Raw genomic sequence first — 22,657 nt, 5'->3', positions numbered from 1 at the left:
CCTCCCTCTCCATGTCGAAGCATGTCAATGCCGTCTCCTCCTCCTGCTACAACACCCTCCGCATGCTCCGCAGGATTAACAAGTGGATCCCGACCGAAACAAGAAGAACGGTGACACAGGCCCTCGTCAGCACAAGACTGGACTATGGCAACGGATTCTACGCAGGAATCCCAGCCAAATACCTACGACGACTACAATACATCTAAAACGCCTCCGCCCAACTGATCGTCAATGTCCCCCACTACATCACCCACCACCTGAGAGACCTATGCTGGCTCCCCGTCGACAAGAGGATCACCTTCAAGCTCCTCACCCACGCACACAAAGCACTCCACAACGCCGGACCAGCCTACCTGAACAGCAGACTCAGCTTCTACACCCCCACCCGCCAGCTCTGCTCCGCCACCCTCGCCCTCACCGCTGTCTCCCGCATCCAACGAATGACCTCCGGTGGCAGATCCTTCCCCAACCTCGCCGCCAAGACCTGGAACACCCTCCCTACCCACATACTGCAGACCCAACACCTACTCACCTTCAGAAGACTCCTCAAGACCTGGCTGTTCGAGCAGTAGCAGCACCCCCCCTCCCCATAGCGCCTTGAGACCCTCACGGGTAAGTAGTGCGCTTTACAAGTACTCTGATTGATTGATTGATTGTTTGATCATAGGGGTCATCCCAGTCCTCTACGGACTGAGGCGTGCTACGACTTGCGAATTACGTAGGAGCACTTATTGAGAGATTTATGTGTAGTGCAGAAAGTGTAGTGAAGTGAGCTAACGTGGGTTCCTTACTCACTTTGCCACTGGATTCAAGATAGCCTGGCTGATGAGGGTTATGAACCCGAAACCGGTCGCAGGATGCTTGTTTCCGGTTTGCTTACTTTGCCGCTGGATTCAAGATAGCCTGGCTCATGTGGGTTATTAACCCGAAACCGGTCCCAGGAGGCTTGTTTCCGGTCCAGGGAAGACATGGATTGGCAGTTCGGGCTGGACTGTTCCCATGCGGCATATAGTCAGACTGATTTGCATATGGCCATGTCTGAACTGGGGTGGTGGAGTGAGCTAAAGAATGATGATGGATTAAACCCAGATCAGTTGACTGGGGGTGAGTGTTTGATTTGCTCAAACGCTCAGTCCATTATCCCCTTTGGTATCGCTCTGTTCACCCTAAGTTTACAGGGTATGCCCAGACGTGGGTCCCTTGCTCACTTTGCCACTGCATTCAAGCTAGCCTGGCTGATGACGGCTGATTAGGCAGAAACCGGTCCCAGGATGCTTGTTTCCGGTCCAGGGAAGACATGGCTTGGCAGTTCGGGCTGGACTGTTCCCATGAGGCACAGGGTCAGACTGATTTGCATATGGCCAAGTCTGAACTGGGGTGGTGGAGTGAGCTAAACAATGATGATGAATTAAACCCAGATCAATTGACTGGGGGTGAGTGTTTGATTTGCTTAAACGCTCCCTCCATTATCCCCTTTGGTATCGCTTTATTCGCCCTAAGTTGGCAGGGTATGCCCAGACGTGGGTCCCTTGCTCACTTTGCCACTGGATTCAAGCTAGCCTGGTGATTAGCCAGAAACTGGTCCCAGGATGCCAGAAACCGGTCCCAGGGAAGACATGGCTTGGCTGTTCGGGCTGGACTGTTCCCATGAGGCACAGGGTCAGGCTGATTTGCATATGGCCATGTCTGAACTGGGGTGGTGGAGTGAGCTAAAGAATGATGATGGATTAAACCCAGATCAGTTGACTGGGGGTGAGTGTCTGATTTGCTCAAACGCTCCGTCCATTATCCCCTTTGGTATCGATTCCCAAATAAAGGGCATTGCCATAGTCCAGTCTACTTGTAATGAATGCCTTGACTACTGTCATTTGCCAATTCACTGGAATCCAGCAAAAGGGTTTCTGTAGGAGCCTAAGAAGGTCAAAGCATTTTCCACAGGTCGTGTTGACCTGCTCCTGCAAGGAGACGGAGTAGTTTATCAGGAAACTAAGGTTCCTCGCCTTAGTTCTGGAGCAGAGCATAGGGATGTTGGCCAGCAGGAGGCATCCCAGATATGGTGGGCATCGCCAAATAGTAGAATCTCTGTTTTATCTGCATTATGCTTTAAACAATGTGCTTTCATCCATGTTGCTACCTCTGACAGCCAGTGAGATTCTTTCTAGCCTCACTTTGACTCTCACCAATGGAGATAACAAACTGGGTGCCGTCGGCATAAGAACATATTTTTAAACCCCAAGTTCTGACAATTTTAGCCAGTGAAGACACATAAACATTGAATAGTATCAGGCTGAAGCAAAGAACTCTGCTGGACTCCACATTTAGATATATTGGGGGTCAGTCTGAATGTGTCCTGCTGAACTGATTAGGTTATTTTACTTAGAAAGGAGCAGAACCCTCATAGGGCTTTTAACCCCTTGCATGCTGATGACGACCCCCAGCCGTCATGCACTACGGCGCTCGTGTGCTGATGACGACTGGGGGCCGTCATAAACCCGCCCACTTGCGATTTTGCCGCACAGGCGCAGAATCGCGGCCGCATGCAAGGGGTTAAATGTAGACTGGTCTCAGTAATCTTTTTATCAGTAGGCTCTGAGAGACCGTGTCAAAGGCTTTGGACAGATCTAGCAGAATCAGGACCTCAACCTAACCCTGATCCACTTCTAGCCTGATACTATCCAGTATGACAAGTAACGTGGATTCCGTGCTGTTTCTGGCTCTAAAGCCAGTCTACAACACAGCAAGCAGATTGTTGTCTTCTAGAAACAATGTCAACTGGGTATTGACTAATCTTTCCAGTACTTTGGACATGTATGGGAGCAGGGATATTGTACAATAGTTAGATAAAATAAAGACATGTTTCCCTTCTTTCTTAGGTAAGGGAAAAATTAAGGCCTGCTTGCATATGTCAGGATATTCAGTGTTAGTCAGGGATAGGTTAAAAACCTGTATCAGGTAAGGACTTTGAGGTAATTGAAATTTTTATGGTCAAGTATGTCCCCTAACGTGTACCCCAACGTCTCCATGTACGTGCTTACAAGTACATGTAATTTCCCTCCATGACCGAATATGAAGACGCAAATACATTTGCGTCCAACGTTAACATGTCCTCTTTCAGATCCACCATGAATGGATCGATAATTCAGTTCCTAACTATGCCATGCCAACGTCTTTACATGGTACACTTTTACGCTTTTCCCTGGCTCTGCCGAGCTAGGCCCTGATTTCTGTCTCCGAGCCCTTTCTGCCTCCTGCCTCTGAAAGCTGCAGCATGGACACGTATCCCTGACCTCTGCCTTACTTCCTGCCAAGCGAAGCGGTGCCTGGCTCAACCTGGCCTGCCTGCCAAGACAGTATTTTGCCTTCAAGTTATCTGTTCAGCCTCCTCGAAAATACATTCCTGTCTAGTGATTTAGGTAAACATCTCCCCGGCTGCAGAGCAAAGAGCAAGCCTTCCTGTTTCCATGCAAGTAATTTACAGTTCCCGTTGCCATAGTAGGCCCATGGCCCTGCACGTAGACACGTAGACACATATGCACGCACTAGCATTCAGTATAGACTAGCCTCTGCCCGAGAGACCTTTTACTCCAGATAATACATCCTCCAAACATAAGATACCAGATATGTTATAGGTCCAGGTCGTTCTGACATCCCAGACTTCTGTCTCCTCTACTAGTGTTAAAGTTCTCCCCAGTTACACATCTATGTCACGTCATGCTAGCTGCGCGCGCATCCGCACTTTCTGCTGATCCTGCAACTTTCTCTATGCACCCACCCACATGTGACGATTCTTGTGACGTTTCTCTGACATGTACAGTGCACGCCTCCGTGTACGCCTATTACACGCCTTCTTTCACGCCTCCTGTTACGCACATGTGTTCTTATCTTCTCTTTTCCACCTGTTACGCCTACTGTATTGGATTCAATTATGTTACTTTACTATATATAATGTGTAATGTTAATAAAACGTTGACTGTCCCTTCCCGAACCCTAGTGGTGACGGAACATGATCTCCAACCTCGAGGTTTTCCATTAAAACCCGTATGACTCAGATACCACGGACTCTGCCTCTCATTTGAATGAGCTGTCTTGTAATGATAATTATACGGAAAAATTGACTAGGTAAATTTATTTACCACATAATTTGGCGCCCGAATAGTGACCCCTCCCCCACCCCACGCGCCGGTAATGCGTCGCAGGCCTTGCCCCCTGCCACAGCCGTGACGGACACCTATGCGCATCTGCAGGTTTTCCTGTATCTCCCTCAAGCCTACGGAGGTGACGGAGACTGCGGTCGACATCCAGACGAGGCGGTGAGGAGTGCGGAGGATCCCGACCAGAGCCCAGCCGAGAGTAGCAGTGTCCGAGGTATCCAGAGGCCCACCTGTTCCGAAGTGTCGAGGCGCATGCGTAGTAGCAGTACCAGTAGAAGTCCAGTCCAGTCCGAGGCCTTCAAGTTCAAGTTCAAGTATTGCTCCCGGTGAGTACCGATGCTAGGGACGCATCTAGACGGGTGCATTAGTTTGTGTCCGGTCAAGACAGGTCTGGGTACACAGTCCTGGTCCGTACGTGTTCACTTAGGTGAGCGCGGTATGACGTGTCTCTTTATGGGACCGGTCTGTACTGTTTAGCAGTGCATCTAGTAATTCAGTAACTCAGTGATTCAGTATTCAAGCCTTCTAGCATTATCTCACGTGATTCCAAGTTTTGTGTTTTATGTACTAGACAGTATCTATTCGAAATGTTTTAATGTGTTTTATGTCGTGGTATGAATGACTGTTTGCTTTTCATTACTGTGTTTATTGTGTTCGAGTCAAAGTAAAAATGCCGTTATTCTCAAAGTTACGTCAGATAGGAACTAGGAAAGGGATACTTGAAGAAGCAGTTCCTGTCCCGCCTAGGGACACTCCAGGATATTTTATGTACCACAAGCACAGCTTAGACGCTGTGTTGTATTTAGATTTGTGGGTGGACTATACCAAGCACTTAGAAGAGAAGTTTAGATGGCCTGTCTCAGGGACATGGGATGCCGAGTGCATCATGAGAGTAGAAGAAGCGTTATGGAAAAAGAAAGCCAGACAATCCCAGAAAGATGCCATAGAATTGTGGCATAAAGAATCGCATAGAAGAACAGAAAAAGCACTCCGAAAAGCAGAGAGAAGTAGAGAAGAATCCGAAAAAGCCAAAGAAAAAGAGTTACTAGAAGAAGGAGAATAGGTCAGATCAGAACAATTAGACCGCCAAAGAAATGCACTCATTACAGGCATGTATCCAGTTCTTGCCGAGGGCCTGCCTAAGGCGACCCCGGAAGTACCCTGTAACTTACCACCACCATTGGTTCCGACTAAAGTACGTCACCATAAGACCGCAGCAGATATTTTCCTTTCTTCCTATTTGGATGATGTAGCTCCTGCATATACCAATGTACCCGTACATCCTGCTAATAATAATCTGCTACAGCATATTCCTGCTGATCAAGTCACGACCCCTCCACGTCCAGGATTACTTCCCGCACCTGTTGTCACTTCCCCTTCTGCTGCTGCCACTGGTCCCCCTACTTCTGGTCCGCTTAACCCCTTTGCTACAGATACGACTCAGTCGTCCCCGTTAAATGTACCTTTCCCAAACGCAATGACGTCAAGTCATGCTCATGGTTCTGCCTCAGGAGGTGCTTCAGGAGGTCCCTATCACACCCCGCCACAATTACATCGAGTGACAATGAGAGAGTTAGCTACACAGCGTACTCCGGCAGCGATGCCCCATGAAAAACTTAAACAGTATCTAACGGATTGTAGATATGATCCAGTACCTGGCAAGGCAGGAGACATGATGTTAGCCTCGTTACGTCTACGACGTGTTACAGATTATCTGATGTTATTACCAGAAATGCCAGAACATCTAGACAACATATATCATTTTATTAGAACAGGAGAGAGACCAGAATGTGTTCAAGAAGCCATGGCATATCAGAAAGTTGTGACACAAGGTTTACTATTACGATTCTTGATTAATTGTTTGATAAGGGAACAAGATCAGACAGGTGTTGTTAAGGAAGAGATGAAAGTACTGACAAAATGGAGTCGAAATATCACGAAAGGCAAACATGACAGACAGAAATGTATAGATGCTATGTCTAGAAAAGTCCGTAAAGAAATAGTAGCCATACATACCCGACAGAATGCCGAAAGGACAGCTGAGTCAGATAAAAACGAGTCCTCAGAGGAGGAAGAGCCAGAGAATCCAGACCCATCTCAAGATATAATAGCGTACGTAGGTAGAGCGAAACTCCCTAAACAGTATCCTTTAAATAGTCCTTTTGACAGACCCATTCGTCTAGAAAGCAAGAAACCTTACCTTCCCCGATACCAGAGCAATGTTCTCTTGAACATATATTCCAAGTTACTGATAAAATCCTGAAAGAAAGAATAGGTTATCATGAACTCACTACCTTACGTGATCAGGAACTAGCCCGGTCAGCAGTCCAATGGGCCGGGGACGACAGTATATATAAAGATGATCAAGTAGTGCAAACGTTTTTAAGTCTTACTCCAGAAGAACAGCGATTAGCTGGTATATACATGACCCAACATCTCATTACCCAGTATGAAAACCAACAATCTGATCCAGGTCCATTGTATAATCTATTGCAAGACTTACTCCTGAGAAGATGGAGAGGCCTAGGTACCGATTTAATTGACATCATTTTAGAACAACGTCATAAATATAGTACGTTCCTGACTCCACGTCTTGTTTCAGTTCCACCCCCAGTTAGACAGCCATATCACCTAGACAGACAGAATCCTTTACGAGAAGTACACCCAATCCGGAAGCCAGATGATACGCTTGAACGCGTATTTGTATACACTCCTTTGACTAAAATGGAATTATTGGAAATGAAGAAAATTGTACCTTGTCACGATAAAGATCCTGCAGGTTTTCACCGTGAATTGAAAGATATGTTACTTATGAGTGATTACACATATTCAGACATTCTTAAAATGTTAAAAGTATTGTTGCCAGCGGGGATCTACGAGAAACTGAAAGAGAAGGATTGGGAGGTGGGAAATAAAAAGATTAATTGGACCGAATTAGAAGATGAGGACAAAGGACGTACCCCAGGTTTAGGTCTTGGGGACAAAACTAAAGCATTACCAGGATTGTTAGTACAAGTTTTGCCTAGATTATTGACAGTTAAGAAAGAAGATTGGGATGCAATCTCAGCCTGCAAACAGAAACCAGACGAAGACACTAGTGATTTTTATTCTAGATTCGAGAAATGTTTTATTATTAATAGTGGCCTGAAAACAAGTAGCGAGTCATTCCCACATCTTTTCATGACCAAATTAGTTGAGAATTCCTTACCCCAGGTTAAGAACAGAGTATTGAAAGTCGAAAGTACATGGCAAGCTAATACTCCTTCCCAAATGTTACAAATATTACAGTACCACCAGAATAGAATCAGAGAGGAACACGATCATGAACAAAGACGCATGAAAGACACTAAAATTAAAGTATTAGTTGTCCAGTCTGTTCCAGCAGATGGTCAGAAAAGGGGTAACATGCAGAATACACAGACGAGTCGTCCTACAGGTCCTGTTAAGGGAAATTGCAATTATTGCAAGCAGCCAGGTCATTTTATTAGTGATTGTGCCGTCCTGAAACACAATATTGCTACAGGCAAAACGAAAGAAAGACCACGTCAGCCTAGACCAGAATATGTTCAACAGAATATTCAACAGAATCCGCAAACTGCTCCACAATATGCACAGCAACAGACCGTAGCGGTACCCCAGCCCCAGCCCATTGCCGCAACACAACACGTTACACAGCAGATGTACCAGTATGCACAGTCAGAGTATCCAGATTACCAACAGTATTCATGAAATAGCCTAGAGAGGGAAGTAGGTTTGCCTCTCATCGAGATTCCTGTAGATCAAAAGGGTCCTTATGTACATAGTCAGGTATTAGGAAAAGACAGAAAGTTTTTGATTGACACAGGGGCAAGCAGAACTACCATTAGTCATGACGAGGTTCCAGGGGCACCCCTCTCAGGCTCACAGAATGTTTCCCTTGGATTTTCAGGAAAACCTATTGTTAATGAAGTATCGAAACCAGTTCCCCTTGCAGTTGGTCCATTGTCCCGTACTACAGATTTATTGCTTACGAAATCATGTCCAGAAAACCTGCTTGGTATTAAAACGCTGAAAGCTCTAGGAGCTGTAATTTGTTGTTCTCCGGAAGGAGTGAGATTATTTTTACGTGACTTTAAGGGTCACTATGTGTTGAGAGATTTTGATCCCCGATTACAGAATGTACCACAGCATTTATGGGCACAAGGTCCGACTGATGTAGGATGCATGCATATTACACCATATCGTGTTACACTTAGAGAAGGTGTTGTTCTGCCCAGAATCCGACAATACAAATTGCCACCTGAGGCTGTAGTAGCCTTATTGAAAATCATAGACGAGCTTATTGCTCAAGGAGTAGTTGTAGAAACTGACTCCAATATTTGTAATTCTCCAATCATTCCGATTCTCAAACGTACTGATCCAAATGCACCTCCTGTATATCGTCTAGTGATTGACCTTAGAGAGCTTAACAAATGTATCATACCTCAGTTTCCAGTGGTCCCAGATATTTCTTCCCTATTGACTGCTATTGATTCTGAAGCGGTGTTCTTTACTGTAATCGATCTCAAGAATGCCTTCTTTAGTGTTCCCATTGATCCGGAAAGCCAGTACCTTTTCGGATTCAGTTTAAATGGCCGAAGCTTTAAATTTGCACGTGCACCTCAAGGGTTCACGGAAAGTCCGAGTATCTATAGCCAAGCATTGAAAAGATAACTTGACAGTATCCACATGCCTGCTAACACTGCCCTACTTCAGTATGTCGATGATCTATTGATCACCGCCCAAAGTGAACAAGAATGTGAACATGCATCTCTGACAGTCCTATATTTTCTGGCCGACAAGGGACACAAAGTGTCTCCTTCGAAGCTGCAATTCTGTGTTCAGCAAGTTGTGTACCTTGGTCACTTGCTGTCCAAGAGGGGGAGACAGCTTACACCTGACCGCATCCAGTTAATTGTACATATGCCACAACCCAAGACACAAAAAGAAGTACGGGCCTTCATAGGCCTCACCTCTTATTGTATTGTATTGTATTGTGATTTGTAAAGCGCGATTGCTGCCCAATGGGCGTCCAAGCGCTGAGACATAAAAAACAGAACTGATGAGTGATGAAGACGAGCTTAGGTGGATCTGGTAAACAAGTAAGTTTTCAGCTGCTTTCGGAATGAGAGTAAGTTGGGATTGGACCTGATTTGTAGCGGGAGTGTGTTCCACATCTTCGCAGCGTTTAAGGAGAACATCCTTCCTCCGGTCCTGGCTCTCCGCACTCTTGGGACTACGGCTAGAAAGGCTTCCGTAGACAATGGATCCCTCAGTACGCATATCTAGCCAAGCCCCTTATACAGTTGACAACCCAGGAGGCAGCGTCATCGACAGTCCTCCCTTGGACTCAGGAACATACACAAGCTTTTGACGACTTGAAGAAAGCCCTATGCCAAGCACCAGTTTTAGCGACCCCATGTTACAGCAAGCCTTTTACACTTTTTGTCACAGAACGCGAAGGTACTGCATTGTCAGTACTCACCCAAGATCAAGCTGGTTCACACAAACCATGTGCTTATTTTTCCAGTACATTAGATCCAGTAGCCCAGGCTCTGCCTGCGTGTTTGAAATCAGTTGCAGCAACAGCTCTAGCAATCAGACAAAGTGATTCCATAGTATTAGGACACCAATTGACAGTACAAGTACCACATTCCGTGGAAGTTCTTTTAAACCGAACACAGACTCAGCACTTGACTATAGCACGACTGACAGGTTATGAATTGACATTATTCCAGCCACACATAGAAATCAGACGCTGCAACACACTGAATCCTGCCACACTTTTACCGTTAAGTACAACAGACCCTATGTCACATGACTGTGTGGAAGTCATTAACACTATGACGAAGCCCAGACAAGACTTGACAGATATCGCATTACCAGATCCAGACCTGACACTTTATGTGGATGGTTCATGTATGAGAACAAGTACAGGAGAGTTAGTGGCCGCATATGCAGTGACCACTGAAACTGAAGTCATAGAAACATATCGTATTGACACCTTGTCAGCCCAAGCAGCAGAGCTCATTGCTCTGACCCAAGCCTGTATTCGAGCCAAGAACCTGAAAGTTAACATATACACAGATTCCCGTTATGCATTCGGAGTTGTACACGACTTCGGAGTCCTTTGGCAAGAGAGAGGTTTTTTAACTTCCCACGGTGCCAAGATACAGCACGGTCCCCTCATTCAAGCTCTGTTAGAAGCAATACATTTGCCTACAGCCATAGCTATCATGAAGTGTAAAGCACATACGAAAGTCACAGATACCATTTCCCAGGGTAACGACCTGGCAGATCGAACAGCCAAGCATACAGCTCAGACTCATACTCATACGACTGATATGACAAAGACAGTAGTTCCAACACAATGCATGACAGTTAGGGATCCCGCCCTAGATGTAATTGACATACAGACACATGCTACCCCAGATGAAATCAAGAAATGGACAGAACTAGGAGGGATCCAGACAGAACAGGGATGGATGACGAAGGGAAAAGCCACATGGTTTCTCCCCGACTCTATGGTTCAAGTTATCATTAACACAGCACATAGTCCTGCACATTTAGGAGAAAAAGCTATGTTAGACAGCATTCAAAACCTTTGGTTCAATAAGCATTTACGAGCAGCAGCAAAACAGAAAGTGCGTACTTGCATGATCTGTTGTCAGTTCAACCCAGGTAAAGGCATTCCCGTAAAGCAAGGTGGATTTCATCCTCCTGATCACCCTTTTGAAGTCCTCCAGATGGATTATATCCAGATGGACCGTTGTTGAGGATTCAAGTACGTCCTCGTAGTTGTATGTGCACTTTCCCGATGGACAGAAGCATATCCAGTCCCAGATTACACTGCCGTGACCACTGCCAAGCAGTTGGTTCGCGAATTTTTCCCGAGGTTTGGTTTGCCTCGTGTCGTGTATTCAGATAACGGACAGCCATTCTCGTCCGAGCTCATGAAGCAAGTTTCCCTTTTGTTAGGTTACCAATGGAAGTTCCACTGTGTTCGGCATCCCGAAGCAGCTGGATTAGTAGAGAGACACAATCAGACTCTGAAAACACGTCTTGCCAAGGTCTGTGCAGAAAAAGGAGTAGACTGGATAGTAGCCCTTCCAGTTGCTCTCTTCTATATGCGAATGGTAGCCCATTCTAGGACAGGGCTATCCCCGTAAGAGGTGGTTTTTGGCCGGCCACCGAATATGTGGGGGACGCCTCTGCCCCGTAAATTGACCGATGTTGACAGTAATATGCTGACAGATTACTTTGCTTCCTTGATGTCTGCACTACAATCATGTCGTTCACAGGTCACAGCAGCCTTTCCAGACAACACCAAAGTGAAGCCACACAAGATCGTCCCTGGTGATTACGTGTACGTTCGTAATTTTGACCGGTCGAGCCCTCTGGAGCCCCGCTGGAAGGAACCCAAGATCGTTTTGATGACCACAAGGACTGCCGTGAAACTCGAAGGCAGAAAAAATTGGCTCCACTCGAGCCACGTCAAGAAATGCTATGGACTTCCGCCAAAGACTGTTTCCCAGGACTGCCGCATTCCAATTGATACTAAACTCCCCCTGGTAGAGAAAACTCCGTCCCAGGAGTACAGATTAAAGTTGAGGTCTAGTAAGTCAGACAGTTTAATTGTTTAAGTCCCCCCCCTGGGTGAAGCGGTTAGACAGGTTCCTGACATGTACAAGCTAGACCCCCATAGTGAGAGAGATAGACAGGAGATCAAGAAACTGAAATATTGCAAGAATCTCCGAAGCAGATGTATTGTGACTTTACTTGTTATGTTTTTTCTGAGTCTTACGATTATATGCCTAAGCTATGTTTTACATGTGTATCTTCCTATACAAGCACATTCTTCTTTCAATGACACTGCAGACCACACCTTTAGTGATCTGCCCCCGCACGAACTTTCTTACCGACTTGCACTGCGCAACAATTCTTTCATCCGTATGTTACATCATTCTCACCAGACCAGCAATGCCACTAATTGCTGGGTATGTGGCCGACTCCCTCCCTACCAGAAAATGACGGGAGCCTTGCCTCTTTTTCCATACCCGTTTACACATAATGGTTCATGTGGTGCATGGTTTACATTAATGTCCTCGTTAGACAGTAAGTCCAAAGATTCCCAAGGTAATTGGATATGGGGAGACCTGAATACAGTTATGAATAAGGCATGTTTCCCTGACAAGGAGGGTCTTCCCCAAATGACAGGTACCGATCTAGAAAACGAAGTATATGGATTAGGTAATTTTACACTTAGCCTCATGATTTTGAATGTCCAGTCAGAAACTAGTTCGAACTTACCCTCAATATCGGTTTTGCCAGTGAAGGGTGACCTATGCGTTAGAAAGAATGGTTCAGTACATCTAGGACACAGCGATTGTAATACAGTTATTGAATTCAGTGATAAAGGCAAGTCTACATTCAGAGCTTCCCGACATTCCTATTTCATTTGTGGCCATACAGCTTATATACGTTTACCTCTAGACTGGGATGGTACTTGTTACATTGCATTCCTACTGCCACCTGTTTTTCTAGCCCCACCTGACTACCATAGGAATTCTCATCTCATTCATGTTAGACCCAAGAGAGATCTCCCGATTGTCGATTACACTGAAACAACATGGGAACAATACACAGATTTCAATAAAGGATTCTTTCCTTATTTAGGCACTGTCTCAAATAGTAAACTGATACGTAAATTGACCAGAACCCTTGAAGCTGTAGTGAATGAAACTACTTTTGCCCTAGGTAACTTAACAGAAGAACAGTCTGCTATGAGACTTGTTGTTCTTCAAAATCGTCTCGTCCTTGACGTCATCCTGGCAGATAGGGGCGGGGCTTGTAGAGTCATCGGATCCAGTTGTTGTGTTTTCATTCCAAATAATGCACCGTCAGTATATAGAGCCATAACTCGGCTCCACAAGATTGCAAGTCAGATACACCAGAATCCAGGCACCTGGACTTGGTCCGGTTGGCTCTGGAGTGTGATATCAGCCTGGGGATGGAAAGTCCTATCCTTCCTTGGAATAGCCCTACTCGTAGTATTCAGTTGTTGCCTATGTCTACAATGTGGGCCAGCGATTTGTGGCTTATGCGCCACATCATGTATTCCCCATCCAAGTCCACGTTCTCGTGCCCGAATGAAAAAAGATGAGCAAATGATGTTATATGAACAGATAGATGGACTCATGAAGATTGATATATCCTGAAGGGAACATAGGGGACAAGGAGGGAATGAGGTAATTGAAATTTTTATGGTCAAGTATGTCCCCTAACGTGTACCCCAACGTCTCCATGTACGTGCTTACAAGTACATGTAATTTCCCTCCATGACCGAATATGAAGACGCAAATACATTTGCGTCCAACGTTAACATGTCCTCTTTCAGATCCACCATGAATGGATCGATAATTCAGTTCCTAACTATGCCATGCCAACGTCTTTACATGGTACACTTTTACGTTTTTCCCTGGCTCTGCCGAGCTAGGCCCTGATTTCTGTCTCCGAGCCCTTTCTGCCTCCTGCCTCTGAAAGCTGCAGCATGGACACGTATCCCTGACCTCTGCCTTACTTCCTGCCAAGCGAAGCGGTGCCTGGCTCAACCTGGCCTGCCTGCCAAGACAGTATTTTGCCTTCAAGTTATCTGTTCAGCCTCCTCGAAAATACATTCCTGTCTAGTGATTTAGGTAAACATCTCCCCGGCTGCAGAGCAAAGAGCAAGCCTTCCTGTTTCCATGCAAGTAATTTACAGTTCCCGTTGCCATAGTAGGCCCATGGCCCTGCACGTAGACACGTAGACACATATGCACGCACTAGCATTCAGTATAGACTAGCCTCTGCCTGAGAGACCTTTTACTCCAGATAATACATCCTCCAAACATAAGATACCAGATATGCTATAGGTCCAGGTCGTTCTGACATCCCAGACTTCTGTCTCCTCTACTAGTGTTAAAGTTCTCCCCAGTTACACATCTATGTCACGTCATGCTAGCTGCGCGCGCATCCGCACTTTCTGCTGATCCTGCAACTTTCTCTATGCACCCACCCACATGTGACGATTCTTGTGACGTTTCTCTGACATGTACAGTGCACGCCTCCGTGTACGCCTATTACACGCCTTCTTTCACGCCTCCTGTTACGCACATGTGTTCTTATCTTCTCTTTTCCACCTGTTACGCCTACTGTATTGGATTCAATTATGTTACTTTACTATATATAATGTGTAATGTTAATAAAACGTTGACTGTCCCTTCCCGAACCCTAGTGGTGACGGAACATGATCTCCAACCTCGAGGTTTTCCATTAAAACCCGTATGACTCAGATACCATGGACTCTGCCTCTCATTTGAATGAGCTGTCTTGTAATGATAATTATACGGAAAAATTGACTAGGTAAATTTATTTACCACAACTTACAATAGGGGCCGGACAAGAATAGATATGATGGAGACAATGGTCGAAAGGAGAGCCAAACTTGACCTAAGTAAACCAATGCCTTATTGTGTAGGCCTAAGTGTTTCCAAGGGAACTCTTTTCGAGGCGGGTGTGTTTCAAATATTATGTACATTTTTTCTATTTTATCAATGAAAAATGTGGCCATTTCTTTGCAGTGACCAGTTGAGGGATTGATAGACTAAGTCATACTTGAGGGGTGTAATAGATATTTTACTATTTTAAATGATTCTTGAGATGAGCCCTTATGTTCTTCTAATCTTTTGCTAAAGTAGTCTTTCTTTGCTCTTTTGAGTGCTTTATGGTAGATATTCAATTCTGATTTATATGTCAGGAGATCTTTGGCATGCTTTGAGTGCTGCCATATGTGCTCAAGTAATTTACATTTTCTTTATCCTATCCTTAAAAAAGATTCTGCATTAACTTTTCTCCGAGGTCTTTTCGGTATTCTGGAAGGATCAGGTTTTTTTTTCAAAGTTTCTGGTACTGTGAGAGAAAAATGTATTAGCAAATGTTTTGACCTATGTAGTGGGTTAATTTTGTGTAATTTATGCTTGTCAATAGTTGAGAATAACAAATCTAGTGTGTGCCCTACTTCATGGATAGAGCTTTTAATTCATTGTTTCAGGTGGAGGATTTGCCTCTAACTTTTCAGCCTCTTACACAAAGTGTCCTCCAAGTTTTCATAGTTAAGATTAAAATCCCTGATCACTACAAACTGATTATATAATTTTAAGATCAGTGGGGACGGCCAGGAAAAGAGATTGGATTCCAGTTGAGATTTGTAACCAGACGGCTTGATAGAAACAGAGCGCCTGAACAGTACCCATAAGTTATGAGGCAACTGGAAGGCTAGAATTTTATCGGTCCCCCATCGTAGAGCTGTGTTCAGCTGCGCAAATGTATGTGTCCTTAAACATAATACCAATGCTGCCTCCTTTTTTGCCTTCTCTATCGCATTTCAAAATGTTGTATCTGATAGGAATTGCTGTGGTAATTTTTGGTAGCGTACTGCTACTAATCCAGGATTCTGAGATAAACACTAAATATGGGTTATTGTTGTTAATTAGATCCCAAACTGCCATGCAATGTCTGGGGAGGGACCCAGCATTGAAATATAAGCATTTCAGGTTTAAACCTTCAGAATTCTCATTGTCGATGGGAGACTCCTTGGTAGGTCAGCCTTCCCATTTGCAATTAGCACAAGAGAAAGGGCCTTCTATAAGATCCGGTGCCCTAACATGAGTTTGTCAGAAGCTGCTTTATGGTTTGTACCTAGTGTTGGAAGAGTTCCACATGAGTAAGACGGTCTTACTAGTTTATCTGTGGTGAAACTTGCTGGGGTCCTGGAAAATGGTGATAGTCAGTTGCGGATGGGTGCAGACGGGCTAGCCTTTGGCCCCTGTGCTGCTTGTGTCCGCTGCACGGCCGCTCAGCGCCCGCATTCTTATCTATGGGATGGGTCAACAACTAGACTGCTAACCTGTTGGCCCAAAATGGTGGCAGAAAACACTCCCTAGTCAGCGTGGTCGGAACACAACCTTGCTGACTCAAAGTGATATGGAAAAGTCAAGTCAAAAGATCTTTATTCGGAATAAAAACATCCATAAAAGTACAGACAAAATACATTTAAAACATTCAGTTCAATAATGACATTTGAAAAATAAATCCGAGAACGATCAAGCATAATCAAATTTCATTTGCAATTTCGCATCTAAACAAGATTTGTCCCTTCATAATCCAAAATGGGTTTTTAAAAGAAAAATATTTAACAACACTGTTTAAAAAACACTGTTTAAAAACATAGTTTTAACGACCATAGTTAAAAAGGATGGCTAGGACAATATCATAATTATATCTACATACACATGAAAAAACTGTTACAGACAGATAAAAATTCTCTAAAATGCATAATAAAAAGTGCAGTGTGCAACGGTTATACCTCAATATTAAGAGTGATTCTCAATCTGACAGCAGCTTTTAGAAAACAGCTCACCCTAAAAGTAACTTCATCTGATCCCAATATTAAGAAAGACTGCAGTGCTGATTTAAAATTAGTCAAACCATTTTTTCTGCAATAAGGCATTAGATAATGTCCAGTGAGCTTTTTGTAGAAACCACAAAAGAACAAGAAATGCATAAGGTTTTGCTTCATATCGGAGTTACAAGGGCAATTTAAAGTTTCGAGGTGTTTATTGTATCCCAGCGGGAAGTTCAGTAAATTAACTATACTCCCATCTCGGAAACGAAACAGTAAACCCCTAACCCATCTGCCGAGATGCAGACGTAAATATCTGTATGGTGGGCCAGGTTTTTTAGTATGTGGTTCAGAATAGGCCAAATATTTTACAACAGTGCATTTAGTCAAGTTCTTTCTATCGCGCTCTTCACTGTACAGATCATACAATGCCCTTAGAGCAGTGGTTCCCAAACTTTTTTAACCCGTGGCTCCCTTGACGTAATTGGTAGTTGGCCGTGGCTCCCCACCATGTTTTTTTTACCGGTGGGCGGGTGGGGGGGTTGTAAGCATGACCTTGGGAATACTTCCTGTTGGCTTCCTTAAATTAATTGGGATGCAATGAAGGTATTACGGATAAAAAGGATAGCAGCTGCTAGCTAGCTATTTACAAACTACCAGCAGACCATTAGTCATTCTCAGAGGTGTTGTAAGCACATCAAGTAGTACCCGAAGAGCATCACATTGCAAATTTTGGAATACTGGACAGATCATTTTTCACCTTTTCTTTAAATTAAAATTGACGAGTAGCATATTGGCAAGACCTGGGGTGCACATCTACAGCACTTTATTCATTTCGAAAGTAAACACAACAAATATTTTTTTATAGATGCACATTAGGGTGGGCGAGATACACAATGTACTCAAAGATTGCGGTGGTTCATGTATTTGTTGGGTTGACTTGACATAGTGGCCCAACCAGAGCCCACTCTCCCACCTCATGCCATTGGCATTTGACCTTTTGTTATGGAGTTTGTGCACTGGAATGCAGGAGGGATCATTTTAATTCTCCACAGCACACAGATTAATAATCTGTACTTCATACATCCATTTTGTGGTCAAAGCAATCCTTTTTGTTTTTCTATCATCAATGCAGCAAGTTTCTTTTTTTATGTTTTAATCAGAATTTGAATTTTACCTGCTGGACCATGCCAAAGACTGATAAATATTAGCAGAGCCCACTGGTATAATCATTTTCAAACTTTCACTCATGAAAAGCCAGTCTGGCTGCTAGTTGTAACAAATAAATGCAATAGCCGAGGGGCATTCGTGAATGCTACAGATGTGGGGATATGACCACTGACTCACTGTCAGTGAAATTGCTCTCCCTCCCAGCTCCACCATTAAATGAGGCCTTCCCCCAAGCCCCTTCACTCTCGAGTGTTGGTGTTCGAGGCCCTCCCCCTCCTGCAGGTTTTACCTACGCTTCATACCTGGTGGTCCTCTGTCTCCATTCTCTTGCTCCGCTTTTTCTCTCCCTTTTCACTTGTTTTTTTCCTCACTTCTATCTCCCCCCCCTTCACTCTGCTTCTGGGTCTTTCCTCCCCTTTCTGTTGTTTCCCCCTCATGTCAAGCTCCCCCTTTCACTCTTCTGTGTCCCCTGTGTCTTTCCTCCACTCTTTTGTGCACTTTTTCTGTCATTGCTCCCTCATTTCAAGATCCCCCTTCACTCTCTTTCTGTGTCTTTTGTCGGTTTTTCATCCTCATCTCAATCTCCCCCTTTCACTCTCCTGTGTCCTCTGTGTCTTTCCTCCACTCTTTTTTGCACTTTTCTGTCGTTTCCCCCTCATTTCAAGCTCCCCCTTCACTCTCCTTCTGTGTATTTCCCCGTTTTTTACCCTCATCTCAATATCCCCCTTGCACTCTCCTGTGTCCTCTGTCTTTTTTGCACTTTCTGTCATTGTTCCTTCATTTCAAGCTCCCCCTTCACTCTCATTCTGTATCTTTCCCCCGTTTTTGTACCTTTATCTCTGCTATGTATCGTTGTCTCTAGTCTAGAATCTTTCTTTCCTCTCTCTTTTTATTTCGTGAAGTATCCCAAATACACGCAGTACAATATTTCATTTGCACGTCTGACTGTATGACTTTTACAAACTACATTGAAGGCACTTCGAATAAAGCAGAATTATATTATCCTTCTTCTGCTCAGATGAAGAGATGTGTCGACTTCAATAATAGCAGCGAGGCGATTCATGGGGCTTGGCTTGTTAGAAAGGAAGCCTGTGTGCGGCGTTTGTGTGTTTATTCATGCAGGAGTGTGTGTGTGATCATGTGTTTGAAGTTTTTATAGCGCACCATTTACTCTGGTGTTCTGCTCTCTGCACTTCTGATATCGCTGCACAGGGGGCCTAACGCAGCCAGATGCTATCTTTCCCACATCGTGCGCGGCGCCCCTGGCTACTGATAACGGCGCACCAGGGCGCCGCGGCGCACAGTTTGGGAACCCCAGCCTTAGAGTGATGGTCTTGTGGGAGCGATTTATTAAATTTGGTGATGTAAACAGAGAACCCAACCCCACACTTACAAGGCACTCTTTTACTGCTTTCAGCCATGGTATATGGTGTCCCCTATCACATTTTAGACAATCCAAAATAATTTCACGGGTCAGGGTAGCAGCCGTGTTGTTCCATATCTTTATCCAGAATAGTGCTGGTCTGGATCTCACGAAATCCTCTATGTATGGGATATTTAATTCGTTGTGACATACATAGTTGGGAGAACAAATACCCCCCCCCCCGCACCTTCCGGCAAAATCTATTCTCTTCTCTTTGAATATGGGAGCAGTTGGTATAACCCCAGACTTCGGCGCCGTAAGTGCCGGTTGGCATACATTGGGTTTGATAGATCTTAACCAGGGGAGTTATTACATCAGCGTGGTTGGGTTGTCTCAAGGAGGTTACACAGTTAATGGCCTTACCCAACTTATTCCTGGCGTAAGATACATGTGCATGCCACGTACCGCTGTTTGAAAATAGCAGCCCTAGATAGGGGAAAGTGCTGGTGCTTTTTAAAACATTCGACCCTGAATTGATCTGGGGAATTTTGTGATTTTTAGGACCACAACTCATGATCAACGATTTTTTAAAATTAGTTGTCAGGCCTAAATCGGCCATAAAAAGGACAAAACCTGAAATTAAAATACGGAGTGCCTTTGGAGTGCGGCCCATCAGGACCGCGTCGTCTGCATAAAGGAGGGTGGGTATAGGGACTCCATTTACGTGAGGCACATCACTAGTTAGAGTGCTCAGAGAGCCACTTAGCTTGTTGATGTACAGAATAAACAGGAGGGGGGCCAGCACACACCCTTGTCTGACCCCCCTGCCAATGCTAATATCGTCAGAGACTTCACCCATTTGATTCACACGTACACATGCTTTAAGGTCGCGATGTAAAAAAGCTAAAAAGTGTACCAGATGGTCGTCTAAGCCATATTCAAGAAGGGTAGACCAAAGGCGGGAACGATTAACAAAATCAAAAGCCGAGCTCAAGTCCATGAAACCAAAATATAAAGGGGATTTCTTAGCAATGTTATATTTTGCCCTGATCAGGTTTAAGTTCAAGCATTGTTCCACCGTTCCGACACTACTACGGAACCCAAGCTGGCTAGGGTGTAGGATGTTATTCTCATCACTCCAAGTTCTAATCCTTTTAAATATGATCCGTCCCAAAACTTTCAAGGTGTTATCAATTAAAGAAATTGGGCGGTAGCACCCAGGATCCAGCCTATCGCCCTTTTTAAAAATGGGAACAATAATGCTACGTGACCATGTTTCTGGAATTTGCCCGTCTGTTAAATTGTTAAAAACATTGCAAAGCAATGGGGCCCAAAAGTCGGGCTCACATTTTAACTGGTCAATAGAGAGCCCATCAGAACCGGGCGCTTTATTCCCGGCGCTTTCTAGTATAGCGTCAGCTACCTCGGATACAGAAATATACAATGGGTGTAGGGAGGGTAGCGACAGAGGAGGATTATCTGGTGTTGCATAGATTTTTCCAAAATGTGCAACCCAGGTAGGACCAGTGATGTTACAGTTAATTTCGGTCAAGTTGGAACCAATAGATCTTATCACCTTTACCTCCTTCCAGAACCCAGTGGTATCTTTCAGGTCAGCAGATCGTGCCAGGGAATCCCAGTGGGTTTTAAGTAGTTCGTTTGATCTGGTGCGTAGGGCACGCTTGTACTCTGCTCTGAGCAACCTTACTCGTGGTATATCCCTCGGTTCAGCTTTTAAGGCAGCTCTAAGCATCCTATTTGCTTTGGAACATGGGGCATCAAACCATCTAGGCGTTTCCTCAGCCTTACTAGAGGCTGGTCTGGAAATCTCACCTTTAATTACAGAACAGAGTTCAGAGAATGATTTAATCACGTTAGCCCCACAGTCCTCGGTAGTAAGACAATTTTCGATCAAAGTTGGGTATTTTTTACAAATTCCTTCTAGGATTCCCTTATTGTCTGCTCCCTTCCAGATTACCCTCAATTTATCTGTTGAGACTTCCAAATCCCTTGCACCTATTTCATGTCTTGGACACTTACCCCTCGGCAATGATAAGTGGATGGCAATCGGATAATGATCACTGTAAATTTTACACACTACTTCGGCCCTTATTAGAGCCTTGGCAACAGTGGGTGAAACGAAAACATAGTCAATTGTGGTACCTCCCCCATGTCCAATAAAGGTGGGAAATGGGGAGGCACTGTTTTCCATACCCACATATTCCATGCAGTTAACAAGTTCACTAGTAGCAAGAAAGTTTAACAGTTCTATGCCTCTTTTACAGGGGGGATTTCTTGAATGAACATGTGCGTTAAAATCCCCTCCTAAACAAATGCCATCAAATTTCCCATGTACCTGTCCATCCATAATTTCATTAATAAAATCAAATAAAAGAATAAAATTTGGGTTAGGTTGGGACAAAAAATCATTGTTATAGAAGTTGATTAGACATAGTTTTATCCTCTGAGTATATGAGAGTGCCATGAAGCTAGGACAATTGGTTAGTAGTTTATCAACTTTTACGTCTGCAGAGATCTTTATCCAGATGGACAATCCTCCACTAGGACGGCCAGACAGGGGGGCTAAAACAGTCCTGTTATGGCAGCTATACCCCTCGAGCGACAAGTCCTCAACACACCATGGGCCCGATGTAGGTAGGGCTTTACCGATCGGTATCGGCCGAAAATACCGATTTTTGGCCCTTACCGATCGGTAAACAGCCATCGAGATGTAGGGAAGCAAAAACAGAACGAATCGGATAGAAAACCGATTCGGAATGTGTACCGAATGGGAAAGAATCCGATACGTACATACCGAAAATCGGATATGTAACGATTCGGAAAAACACCGATTCGGTTACAAAGACCGAATCGGTCCATGTACCGAATCGTTAGTGACACCGATTCGGAAAATCACCGATTCGGTCCCACTACCGAATCGTTAGTGACACCGAATCGGAAAATCACCGATTCGGTCCCACTACCGATTCGTTAGTGACACCGAATCGGAAATTCACCGATTCGGTCCCACTACCGATTCGTTAGCGACACCGAATCGGAAAATCACCGATTCGGTCCATGTACCGATTCGGAAAAAATACCGATTCGGACATGATCCGATTCGGAAAACATGCCGATTCGTATAAATCTCCGATCGGGAAATTCCCCGATTCCGACAGTTGGGGAGATGTAGGGAGGCACAGAAACACCGAAATCGGCTCAAAATCGGTAGAATTCACTCGGTATTTACCATGGATTGCAATCAGGTGGTAACCAACTCCAACCCATATAAACAGTCCCAAAATGCATTGCAACTTGCAGGATGGCAGCTTTCTATGTCATTGCGAGGCGGCTACGGCTACAGCAGGAAGGACTGAGGGAATGGCTAAGAAATGAACAGGTCTACAGACAGAGGATAACCCTGTTCATGCTCACTGAGGCTGAGATCCTACAGAGATACAGGCTGGACTCTGACACCATACTTGAGCTCATCAGGGACCTTAAGCCATACTTGGA

The sequence above is a fragment of the Lissotriton vulgaris genome, chromosome 5 (genome assembly GCF_964263255.1).
Source record: "Lissotriton vulgaris chromosome 5, aLisVul1.2, whole genome shotgun sequence".
NCBI classification, from domain to species: domain Eukaryota; kingdom Metazoa; phylum Chordata; class Amphibia; order Caudata; family Salamandridae; genus Lissotriton; species Lissotriton vulgaris.
This window is presented reverse-complemented; position numbering follows the sequence as displayed.